Raw genomic sequence first — 11,951 nt, 5'->3', positions numbered from 1 at the left:
ATTAGATCTCGTTTGAGGATCGTTAGCTTGCCACTGGTGTCACTAGGAGTAAGCGCCCAACATCAAGGACCATGGTAACTCAGTGGTTAAGATACTTCTGTAGTAGTCAGAAGGTTGCCAGTTCCAACCCCACCACTGCCAAGTTGCCACTGTTGGGTCCCTGAGCAAGGCCCTTAACCCGCAATAGCTCAAGTGTTACTCAGTCATAATTCATAATAAGTCGCTTTGGATAAAAGTGTCAGCTAAATGCTGTGAATGTAAATCTTTCAAACAAGCCTAAACGTATAGACTACTTAATGCTTTGAAATAGTCTAAAAGCCTTAGAAGAGCATAGAAAAGCACTGGAGAGCATGTTAAACCTAGAATGCCTCAACTCTGAGGAGATGAGGAGAATGCATCTGCAGATAAATAGTTTTGGGTATAAAAAGCAAAGCTGGGTGAGGCAGAGTGAGACCTTCAATAGACAAATAGTTAGCCAGCCTCCAAGACAAGTGGAGAACAGGCACAAGCTATGTTTCAACTTTAGAGAAATGCTGCAATAGTGCTAGATTTTCTGTGACTGCCCTGAAAAAAACTTTTACCCTCAGAATCATACCACGCCAATGTGGAGGGATATAAAGAAGGAGGAGGAGGATGACAAAGATGATGTGTCAATGGTAATAGCAGGGACATGTGTGTTACCACCCCCACCGGCTCCACCATCTCCACTGCCTAGATTAGTGCCACTTGATCATGCTAATGGTGCTACCCAGCAGCCTCCAGTTGTGATAACACAGTTCACTGTCATGGCAGGGTTGGTCCAGTCTGCAGAGTCAATGCCTGAATCTCATTGATTTACAAACAATCTTAAGAATGACAATATTGCAAGTGTTTCCCTAAAGCCTGCTTAACTGCCAAAACTACAAACCAGTTTAACTAGTACTTTGTCGACTCTGCCTCTGCAACTGCACTGAAAAGGCACCACAAGTCAAAAACTGAACCACTGATTTATATACATTTTCTTATTATTATTATTATTATATCTTATTATTATACCACAATAGTATTATTGGGAAAATATTTATTAAAATCTATTGATTATTAATTAAGTATTTTAATGAATGAGAAAAAAAAACCATTCCTGCCAATTCCTATCATATCAAGCCTATAAATAGTCACAAAATGAACCTTTTCTGCAACTAACCAGAAGCATAGCAAACAGGCAGTGCCCGTTCATTTAATTTACTTGATTTAAATATGTACATCAACAAATCAATAAATCATCTATACTTCAATCAAGTTAAATTGTTTGTTTCACATTAATGAAATGATTATATCACAGTTTATGTGTGTGTGGGGGGGGTTCATATGTGTGTGTGTCTGTGTGTGTGCTTTGGGATAAGATTAAGCCAAGGGGCTTCACACTGGAAAGATTTATATCTACCCACTACATACATACATACATGTGTACAAAGTTTGTTTTATACTGACAGCATAATTATAGCTAGTATATTTATTGTCATTGAATGTAGAGCACATGGTATGGTTTGAAAATATATATAAACTTCATATGTCATCAATGTCACTTAGGATTAAAATGCCATGCAACTAGAAATGACAAATCCTTAATTCTGATGGTTCAAAGGTATTAATGTTTTTGTCTCATTTGTAACAGAGTAGTAGAGGATTCTTGAAAAGGAATGCAGTCTTTATATCATCCTGAAAGATTATGAAGTTTTTAAGTATTATAATTATTATATTAGCCAATAAAATTTGTTTTATTGGTAGGTTGATAAGTAAACACAAAAGGTATTCTTGTTGTCTCAATAGTGGATTATTTGTAACTCAGTGAAGCCACTCTCTGAACAGATAAAACATGAGCAAAAGTTTCATATATAACTTCCTTAGGAATCCCACAGTTCTGATAATATTCACATATTTCTATACTTTTCTGGAGGAATTCTTCATTCTCAATGTTAATACGATTATATATATAACTATTATGCTTTGAACCAGCATGTCTGTGAGTGTTTTTAAAGCATCAGAGTACCCTTAAATTTTAAGACCATTCGTAAAAGAATATTCTGACATTAGGAATGCTCTCGAAAACTCACTCAAAAACAGGTACTTACACCAGCAATTCCAGCATCAGCAGAGCACAGGGGACATAGTGCTATTCAAGCAAGGGATAGAACCACTAGTACATCTATAGTGTCTGTAATTAAAACAATGATAGGCTCCAATGGTGAGCACTTTGATATCAGTCAGCAGATAACACTTCATGAGTGCACAGTGCATTCCTGCACTGTAGCTATACTTCCCTGTAAAGGTCTAGTTGCATTATTCCAGAGTACATTAATGCTACAAAATAGAACTTTTATCTTAGAACTAAACGATATCTGGCAAATAGTACACACAACCATCCCATCCAAGCTAGTATTTAACGCTCTATGGGAACTACTGGATGGGACAATTATGAATCCCTTACTGGGAGAAACAAACACTGTGTTAATTAAACTCACCAGGCCCCTGTAAATCTTAGAGACACTGTGCTAGATGCATGGGATAAGATAATGCCTGTAAAGCAAAGGAAAGAACCCCTGAACAATTTGCAGTGCAGAGTGGGTAGTTTTAGGGAGAACTCAGGAATAGAAGAGTCGACTAGGTATAAAAAAATAAAAATAAAAATAAACCTATTACAGCTTCTGAAAAATGATGCAGGTCCACATGTATAATAGACATTAAGTCATGGAACAAATCTCCTGGATAACACATTTAATTTTATAGTTCAGTGGGCTACAGGGAGGCAAAATCACTTGAAAAGTAACAAAAAAAATTATGCAGTAGTTCACTGGTGGGCAGAATGGACAGTGCATAATGAACCAGGCAGGTTTAGCACCTTTGTAAGTTCTGTGACAAGTCAGGGGACTTGACTGAAGAGTGCGTCAAGCTAGATAAGCTGCAGTCTGGCACTAAAAAGATGCATAAGCCCAAGTAACATGAAGGGAAGCAGTGGCTCAAAACACCCAAACTTCCCTAGTGAGCAGAGTTTAAACCGAACAGTGAGTACCAGGTGTTAAGACAGCAGTTTGTTCAAATCACTCAGTGATTAGATGCAGTAGAAAGCAATAACCCAAATCTTGTAAAGTCTGACCTCCTGCTAGTTGAAATCTGCAGTTCAGAACTGGGTTGTATGATTTCCCTTTCTGAAGGCAATGTTATCCACTGTGGTAATTGAATCAAAATTAGAGCTAAACCTGGAGGCATACATACACATGGCTTCAAACACAAATGGAAGATTTTGTTCCTGATTACCCAAACAGATTACCTGTTCAAATTCCATACTCACAGTCATGCAATAAGTGAGATTTACTCAGCGTCATTACCAGACTATTTGGTAGCAGAAATTCATTACTAAACGCATACCAAATTTCTAAAGAGTCACAATACACTTCATGGCTTTCTAATCAGTTTGCAACAATCTGAATAACAGTGATAATAGCATTATTAAAGCAGTCAAGTCAGAAACCCAGACTTTGGTATACCTCAGTCACATAATTTTTAATCAAACACATGCCATAGAGCTTGAATTTGCTTATAGAGCTCAAATCTCCAGCAAGGCAGGGGGTCCTCAATCTCAGAAATCTCTATGTCGTTGAATCTTGGATCTTGATTGATGGTTTAAGTCAACTTCAATTAAAAATAACCGTTATGCTGAACTGCTGACCTCTATTATGATACACAATGAAAAATGTTCTGGTTGTATTGGTTTTTTATTTAACTTGCCTTTTTATTCACTCTGATTGTTTAATAAGGCAATGCTGTCAAAGATCAGGTTATCAAATGGGATTAGATGATTTGTTATACAATTAAAAAGGAACTGAAGTGTTGCTCACCACACTTTCTTGTTGTCATGAAATATCCTTGCAATATATTAACACATTTTCAAATTATACAAAGTTGATTAGTGTATTCGTTGAATTGATACTCTGATGCAATCCAAGTGTCATGCACCCAGTGGTGTAATTAACAAAATGATGTCTTTCAACTATTGGGGTCTTCTGTGTCCTGCCAATCATGCTTTCTGTCTAGAAGTGAGAGATGATTTTGCAATGGGACACTGCAAAGCCTCTCACGAAGCTTCTCTCAGACACCATACAGCCGGTTCAGCACCTGAATCAGATAACCTGTTATAACCTCACTCAATCACAAGTGGAATGTTATTCTCACTCAAGCACAAGGTATGTTATCTTTTGATGTTTTGTTTGAGTATTTGTTTCCCTATTGTTTAATGATTTTATTGTTGGTAAATTAATAAAAGCTGGTTGGTCGCTAAATTTTCTCTTGAATACATCTACAGTAGACTAAGATAAATTAAGTATCGGATATAGGTTTATGTACACTAGAACCAATTCCCTATGAAGTATTTGATTTCAGCTGCACACATTTATTAGGCTAAACCCCTAAGTAAGATTAGTCACACAGTAATCTAACAAACCAAGGCTACTGTTTAGCAGTAAAGTGGAGTTATTTTTCTTTGCCTTGTTATTATCATTATCATATTTTATTGTTAGACAAAGCTTTCAGTAGTAGAGTAGTTAAATAATTTATCTAAAACCCTGACAATTGCACATTAAAATTTTGAGAATATATAATATTGTGTAGGACCCCTGCACTTTATATTTTACTTTCACTTAGCAGTCAGTATTATTATACAATGGACAAGCACAAGTAGTACTGTATTTTAACCAAATTTTGAACTTGACAGTATATCCCTGTTGCCCATATGAAAAATGTAAAAATATAATACACACTAAATGTAGAAAGCTGTGTCTGTTGCACAAGATAATGTAGATACTACATTGAAGGAGGGATATATTGATTATTAAATATAAATTTTCAAATGTAAATAAATAAATAATTGTAAATAAAAGATGCAATATCAGGTGTGCAAAAACATTTTTCATTTAGGTGGATATTCTCTTATTTATGCCGGATACTTGCGTAATCTTATTTTACATGCCGTATAACAAGCCCACCTCTGTTTCTGTGCTGTGAATATAGTATGGGGTGAATGTCATGCACACTGCTGATTTTAATTTTTGAATATCCAAGTACATACTGTCTGATCACTACTAACTTACTTAGGACGGAATATTGTTGGACAGTCTATGTCACGGACGCTCCCGTCCCCACTAGTCACGTGGTACGGCCCACCGCGTGCAGTGAGAATTAATCGTCTTGTTTATAAACGACGCCTTTGTACTTAGCAGGCACCTGCACATGGTTTAGTCTGGTAATGTTTGTGTTTACTTAAACCGCTGTGGAAGTGTGCTTTGTTGTCGGTTATTGATCGTGTTTACGATGTTCATGGTGTCTGTGAAATGCTCACATCGTTAATGTTAGACGTATGTGTATTAATGTTCACCGTTTACGTTATGTGAGTTACTTTGTCTTCCATAAATGTCCATAAATGTCTGTCTCCTTCGAGGGAGTCTGTGAGTCCTTGCCCTGCGGCACTCGGGCCGTGACATCCACAATGAACTGCTGTCTCTCTTTTAGTCATATTTTCCATAAACGTAAAATAAATTATGATATAGTTTCAGATATAGCAAAGTAAACTTCAAAATATATTCATATGCAAGCATGTTTGGAAATTATGATCCCTATAACAAAAGCAGAAAATAAGCAAATATTTATTTGCTCCCTAAACACCACCGAAGAAAAAAACAACTACGCAGAAGCAAGAAAACATGAAGAAGTACATGGATCCTACACAGAACTGAAAGACCATCTTTCTGTTTCAAAAGAGGGGCAGCACTATTATTATATACTTTTCATTGAAACTCAGTATATCACTGCCTTTAAGAATTTAATAGTTTTTTCTCAGATCATACAGCTGGCTACTGCAAGCTTATTGGCAAAATCCCTAAAAATTAGAATGCTTGCACCAAGGTAGAAGACATCAATGACTCTTAAAGCGTCAATACCCTCCTACCCTTATCCCAGCACCACATACTTCTATTTTTTACTTTCTTTTTAAAATAATTTTTCTACACTAAATGGAAATGCCCCCTACCCATTCAACCATCTATGATCACTGATGATCCTAAATGTTTCTTTCACACCATTTCGCTCTGGAGTTCCCCAGGCCTGCTCTTGAGGAAGGTTTGGACATGGATGGTGTCTGCACCCTTCTACAGCCAATGCACAGCCACTGCTCAGGAGCAGACTCCTCTTCCTCCTCTTTTTACTCCTTTCTTTTTCCTCTTCCTGTTTACAACAGCTGCCTATCATCTTTTCATCTCCGTTTCTCACCTGATAGTGGCCCCAGGGGATGATAAAATAATGAGGCATATCAGGAAACAGCAAAGGGGGGGGAAAAAAGACAATGATGCAATATTTGTTGTTTTGCCTCTGTATTTTAAGAGAGTGTGTTCAAGATGTACACACACATATTATTATATAACACACACACACACACACACACACACGTGTGTGTGTGTGTGTGTGTGTGTGTGTGTATGTGTATGTGTGTGTGTGTGCTTCTCAAAATGTGGGAGAAAATCAGAAATTCAGTGTGATTCAGTGCAGAATATATACAAGTATTTGTACTGTGATAAGGGGTCCTGAAGTGGCAGTGTTGTGGTGCACTGGAGGGTCTGAAGGTGCAGCAGTATATTTTTTGCTGCTTCTCTGTTGTGTTGTTGTTATTGAATTGTTGCTTCCTTGTTGAAGTGAAAATAGGAGTTTTACATTTCTTAATTGTTCTTTAAGCATCTGTTAAAACCAGAAAATGGTTGCTTGAGGCAATGCTTTTTTTAAAAACAGTAGGCAAATTAGCTTAATTTGAAAGTAAGGCCATAATGCACACTGAGCAGCAATTAAAACAATGCAGCATCTTACTCTAACAACTGCTACCACAATATAAGCACTCAATGCTACATTTTAATACCACCAAAATTAAGACAGCATGTTTTCATAGCATCAGTATTTTTCCTGAACATATACTACCTGGAGTTGCCTCAAGGATGACAATTGATATAGGCCTCTACATTGGGGCTATCCATTTATTGTATGCCTACTACCTAAGCTGGAAGTCTGAATTAATTAATTTCCTGAGACTGTTGCTCTTTTTCCATAGCCAAAAAGACCAGCTCTTAATGTCTTGGGCACAATTTTAAGTGAACTATTAATGATAAATAATTAGAAATTACTAATGTTGTACCTAGAGTTGCCTTACCATACAGAAAAAAGCCAAAGATTTCCTCTCACTCTCAGATATAGACTGGACATTTTCTTCTAAACTGTTAAATCAGCATTTGAATATTTCTTAAAAGAAAAAGAAAATCTAGGTTTGTTTGACTGAAGACATCTGTGCTTAAACAGTAATAGCTGAGAATGTTTGCTCCAGACTGAAAATTCAAGTGAGCTTCTCTGAAAAAGAACATTTTGCTGGTGAAATAGCAGTCTTCAGGAATTCCAATGTATTTTGGCAAGCTTGACTGATAGAATACAGAAAAGTGGGTTTAAGGGATAGAGGCCTGCAAAAGGCTAGCTCTGGCAAGGCCATACAGCTACCTCAGGCATGCTAGAGAATCCTGATATAATGTCAGGAAATAGACATGTGACAAATAGGACTTCTGATGTGCAATTTATTTTATCCAACACACCAACTTCTCACTGAAATATTTATTTTAATGGTGATGCACCTCAGGTGGACAATTCAAAGCTCACCAAGCATGCTAAACATACTTTTATCAAGCAAAAGCATACAAAAACTCTTAAAAATAAAGCCATTCGACCATATAATTGCTTTGTTTTGTAACTCTGTTCATTCTCTGAAGACAGTAGGTAAGAAACATCTGGACCAAAACTGGAAACAAATAGATGTGTGAACCTGCACTGCCAAAAACCTCTATCCTGTTTTTAGCAGAAGAGTATAATTTCTATGTGGAGTCTGGCTTTTCTCAAAGCTTCTCTCTGATGCCATCTTAGGGGGTTTCTCTTTGCCTTTGTCACCTTAGGCTTGCTTATTAAGGGTCTAGGCCTGGATTTCTATAAAGCTGCTTTGTGATGATGCCTGTTGTAAAACATTCCATGCAGTTTCATCACTGATCATTTTGATGTATGAACAGCACACATCTTTACATTTGTGACAGATTTAATTATATCCATAGCATCAACAAAATCATGCTGATGTACATTTGCTAACATTACACACAAGTGAACAAGTCTACTGGAACTACTGGAGGGTCTGGGACAGAATAAGATAAAATTTAAATACCAGAAATACAGAGAACATATTAAACAGTCATAAAACCCAAACAAACCATACAATAACTGACAAGAAATCTAACAAAACACAGGGCTTACAAAATATAGAGCTTAACAAGGGATAACTAGACACAGGTGATAGCAATCAATGGCAGGGAACTAAATAAGGAGGTGTAACAGAGCAAAATCTAAACAAAAAATCACATTGAAGTGAGTCACCAAGGGAACCGTGATGGCTCAGGAGGGGAACAACTGACAACAAGCATGTGCAGGGCATGTTAAAAAAAAAAAGGTCTTTAAAGGTCTTAGAGAAAAAGTACCCTTGGAGAAAGTAAGCAGTAATGCTTACTTAATAGGAAAAAAAAGTAAGTAATAGTGCTTACTTATTTTTCTTAATAATTTAAGAAAAATTCAACAATAATGCATACAAAAATAAAATAAAACACAAAGCACATTGCTATATAAATATAGAATATAATTTAGCTAAGGAGATTACCTGTTTTTTAACCTACAATTTTATAAAATTGTATATTGCATTCTGTAAAAATATTGTGCATAAAAAAGTAATGAACTAATTGGGTCTAGACAACAAGGATCATCAGCTATAAATCTTAATGTGATTAGCACTGTACATTTTGCTTGGCCTGAAGCTTTGGTGGGGGAGCAAGTATCTGATTACATTTGAGATAGTCCAGTATTCTCCAGAGGATGCGCTTTGTAGAGCTGGGGTAATAGTTATTTTGTGCAAAGTGCAAAGCTTCTGAGGAATCTTCATTAACATGTTTGTGCCTTTGAATATGTTAGATTGTTTTAGTATTTCTCCTTCATCTTTGTACCACAAAAGATTAATTACAATTATTCTTGATCTTTTGTTATCAAATTTTCCAGTACAGTTTTAAGTCTATTTTAAGATGATCACTTTTATCACTTTTTTAATTTGGTTCCCATTTCTTATTTGAAATCATGTAGCTATCTATTAAAATGCTGTTTCTATTTGACTGATTTTCTAAGTATTCTGTATTTGTTTATTTGTTGAGATCTGAATGCTCCCAAAGTCACTTGTTTTTAATGATGAAGGGCTAGAAGGTGAGACTGCTTTTCAGTATTTGGACATACTTAATGAAATTGACTTAGTCAGAGTCATTCCTGTGTTCTCAGGGTCCTGTAACCAAGGGTCCGTTATTCCCCAGATTTATATGGAACATAATGGGAACATGATAATGGGTCCTATATTCTCAAGGTCCTATGTTCCCAAGTTCTACATATGTGATCTCCCAGGGTCCTATTTTCCTAGGATTTTATTCTGCCAATTTGGGAAAAGAATTATGGTTAGGTTTAAAGTTAGGGTCAAGTGATTGCCTAAATTAGTTGCTGTTTTCCCTGGCCACATGTTCAAATTCTGGCCTAATTACGCTACAGTACTCTGGTGATTGCAAGACATGTCTGCCCTGATTACAGCATCAAAGAGACACCACTGAATCAGTTTACTTACCTTACGGTGTAGACATTGTCCATTCCTCCTCACTCATAAACATTCCAGTTGTTCACCTGTGGTTAGCAATAGTTTGTGCAGCATTAACTAGCAGCGTAGCAGTAGTCATAACATAGCAGCAGTCCCTGTGTAGTGTAACAGCAGTAACAGTATCGTCATAGTGTAACATCAGTATCATGCTAGCATAGCAGCATTCCCGATGTAGTGTAACAGCAGTATCAGTATCGTCATAGCGTAACATTAGTATCATCATAGTGTAGCCACATTTCCTACACAGTGTAACAGCAATATCAGTATTATCATGGTATAGCAGTAGTCCTGACATGGTATAACAGCAGTATCATATTAGCATAGCAACAGTCCTGACATAGTGAAACAACAGTACCAGTATCATCATAGAATAGCAGTAGTTTATGCAGAGGGGTGTAGTTTGGTTTGTGTTAAAGACCAGGCAAAATATGAAACTCCAGCTTTTGATGACAGATAACAAAATGTCACAACAAAGGAACATTTTTGCAACAGACATTTCCTGACCCTGATAACAACCAATATGGACTATCTCATACTCAGTAATTAGTTTGCTCAGCAACCTTAAATACATGGTTTAGGGTTTGGTTTACTGCCAAAACTTTGTTAAACATATTGTATGATACAGTTCCTCACTCTTTGCACTAGAATAGTTGCAAATGATTTTTGTTAATAAATTCATCTTGTCATTGGCACTATAAGTAGGTGGGTTTCTTCAGTAAGGATGACAAGTCTGGTGCAAAGTCAACATCCTGTCTCTGAATGACTTCAGGAAAACACATGGTGTTCATTCTCCAATCAATACTGACAGCTTCTTTGTGTTAATTGTCACAAGCGCCAAGTTTCTTGATTCCCATATAATAGAGAACCTTATCTGGATGCTCAATACCAGATACATACCCAAGAAAGCCCAGTTAATCTACTTCCTGAGGAGGCTGAAGAAAGTTCATCTCACTACTACCATCCTCACCATGTTCTAAAGAAGGACAATAGAGAGCATCCTGAGCAGTTGCATCATGACTGGTTTGGGAATTGCTCCAACTCAGACTGCAAGACCCTGCAGAAAATAGTGAGGACAGCTGAGAAGATAATCTGGGTTTCTCTCCCCTCCACACGGTGCTATTGCAAATCTACCAGCATTGTGGATGATCCCACACACCCCTCACACAAACTCTTCTCTCTCCTACGATCTGGGAATAGTTACTAAAGTACTCAGGTCCTTATAGTCAGACTGTGCAAAAGTTTATTCCCCCATGCCATCAGACTCCTCAAATCCAAGAGACCAACAAATATTTAATAAAAATGGTCATGTATTTTATATTTATTGTTTATCACTTATTGTTCATCACTTCTTCTGTGTTGGTATTGTATTTCATATTTATCTTATACACTTGTTATTTTTTGTGTTGCACCAGGGTCATAGAGGAACATTATCTCGACCTGTAATTAGCTGAAATGACAATAAAAAGCCACTTGACTCTGTTGAAGTGCTTTGGGTTGGAAAACAATAGGATGGAAAAGATGTAAGATATAAAAAGTAGGCTTTGCTTAACAATATCCAGATATATGCCAAAAAGAACAGGTGGTATTTCAGAAGCTTTAGAAGCTTCCCATGCCTCCACTTATTTGTTATCATGATGTCCTTCCCATTTGTTTTTTGCACAGGAAAGGGGCACCAGGCAAAATTTCATTGTTTGACAGGAATAAGTATAATTGAAACAGAATGCAGAGAAACACATGAAATCTAAAGATTGTCCTTTCCAAAAGAATAGCTGTCTCACACATATGTATACACACACATACACACATAATTATTTTGTATTTAGCTGAAGATTGGTGTCACAGTCTAATCCTCCAAAAAATCCTCAGACAGAACACCATCTGTAATTATCTCTAAGCCTAGAGGAGAAGAGCCTCATTGGGAATCCCTGACCAATGTAGCCCTCTATCTATTCCACCAGCCCTTTGTCCTTTTCTGGCTCTCCCTGTTCTCTTGAGTCAAAGAGCCGCCGGGAGTGAAGGGAGCAGGTGGGAGGCATGCCTGTCTAATCTGGCTCCACATCACACTGGGGAAATTGCAGCAGGGCTGGAATGCTGACGAATGGACTATAATCCATTGAAATGAACTCACGCCTCTTATTGCCTCCAGGAACATGAGGTGTTCCATCACTGATTA

General features: G+C 37.0%; 1 pseudogene; it reads left to right on the top strand.

The window, feature by feature from the left end:
- Positions 1-602: 602 nt before the first annotated feature.
- On the top strand, positions 603-4,175 carry LOC113577471 (uncharacterized; annotated as a pseudogene).
- The last annotated feature ends 7,776 nt before the right edge of the window (positions 4,176-11,951 follow it).

Source organism: Electrophorus electricus, chromosome 2, assembly GCF_041902795.1.
Source record: "Electrophorus electricus isolate QZ-2024a chromosome 2, ASM4190279v1, whole genome shotgun sequence".
NCBI lineage: Eukaryota > Metazoa > Chordata > Actinopteri > Gymnotiformes > Gymnotidae > Electrophorus > Electrophorus electricus.
Note: the sequence above shows the minus strand (reverse complement) of the source record. Positions and strands in the feature narration are given on the sequence as shown.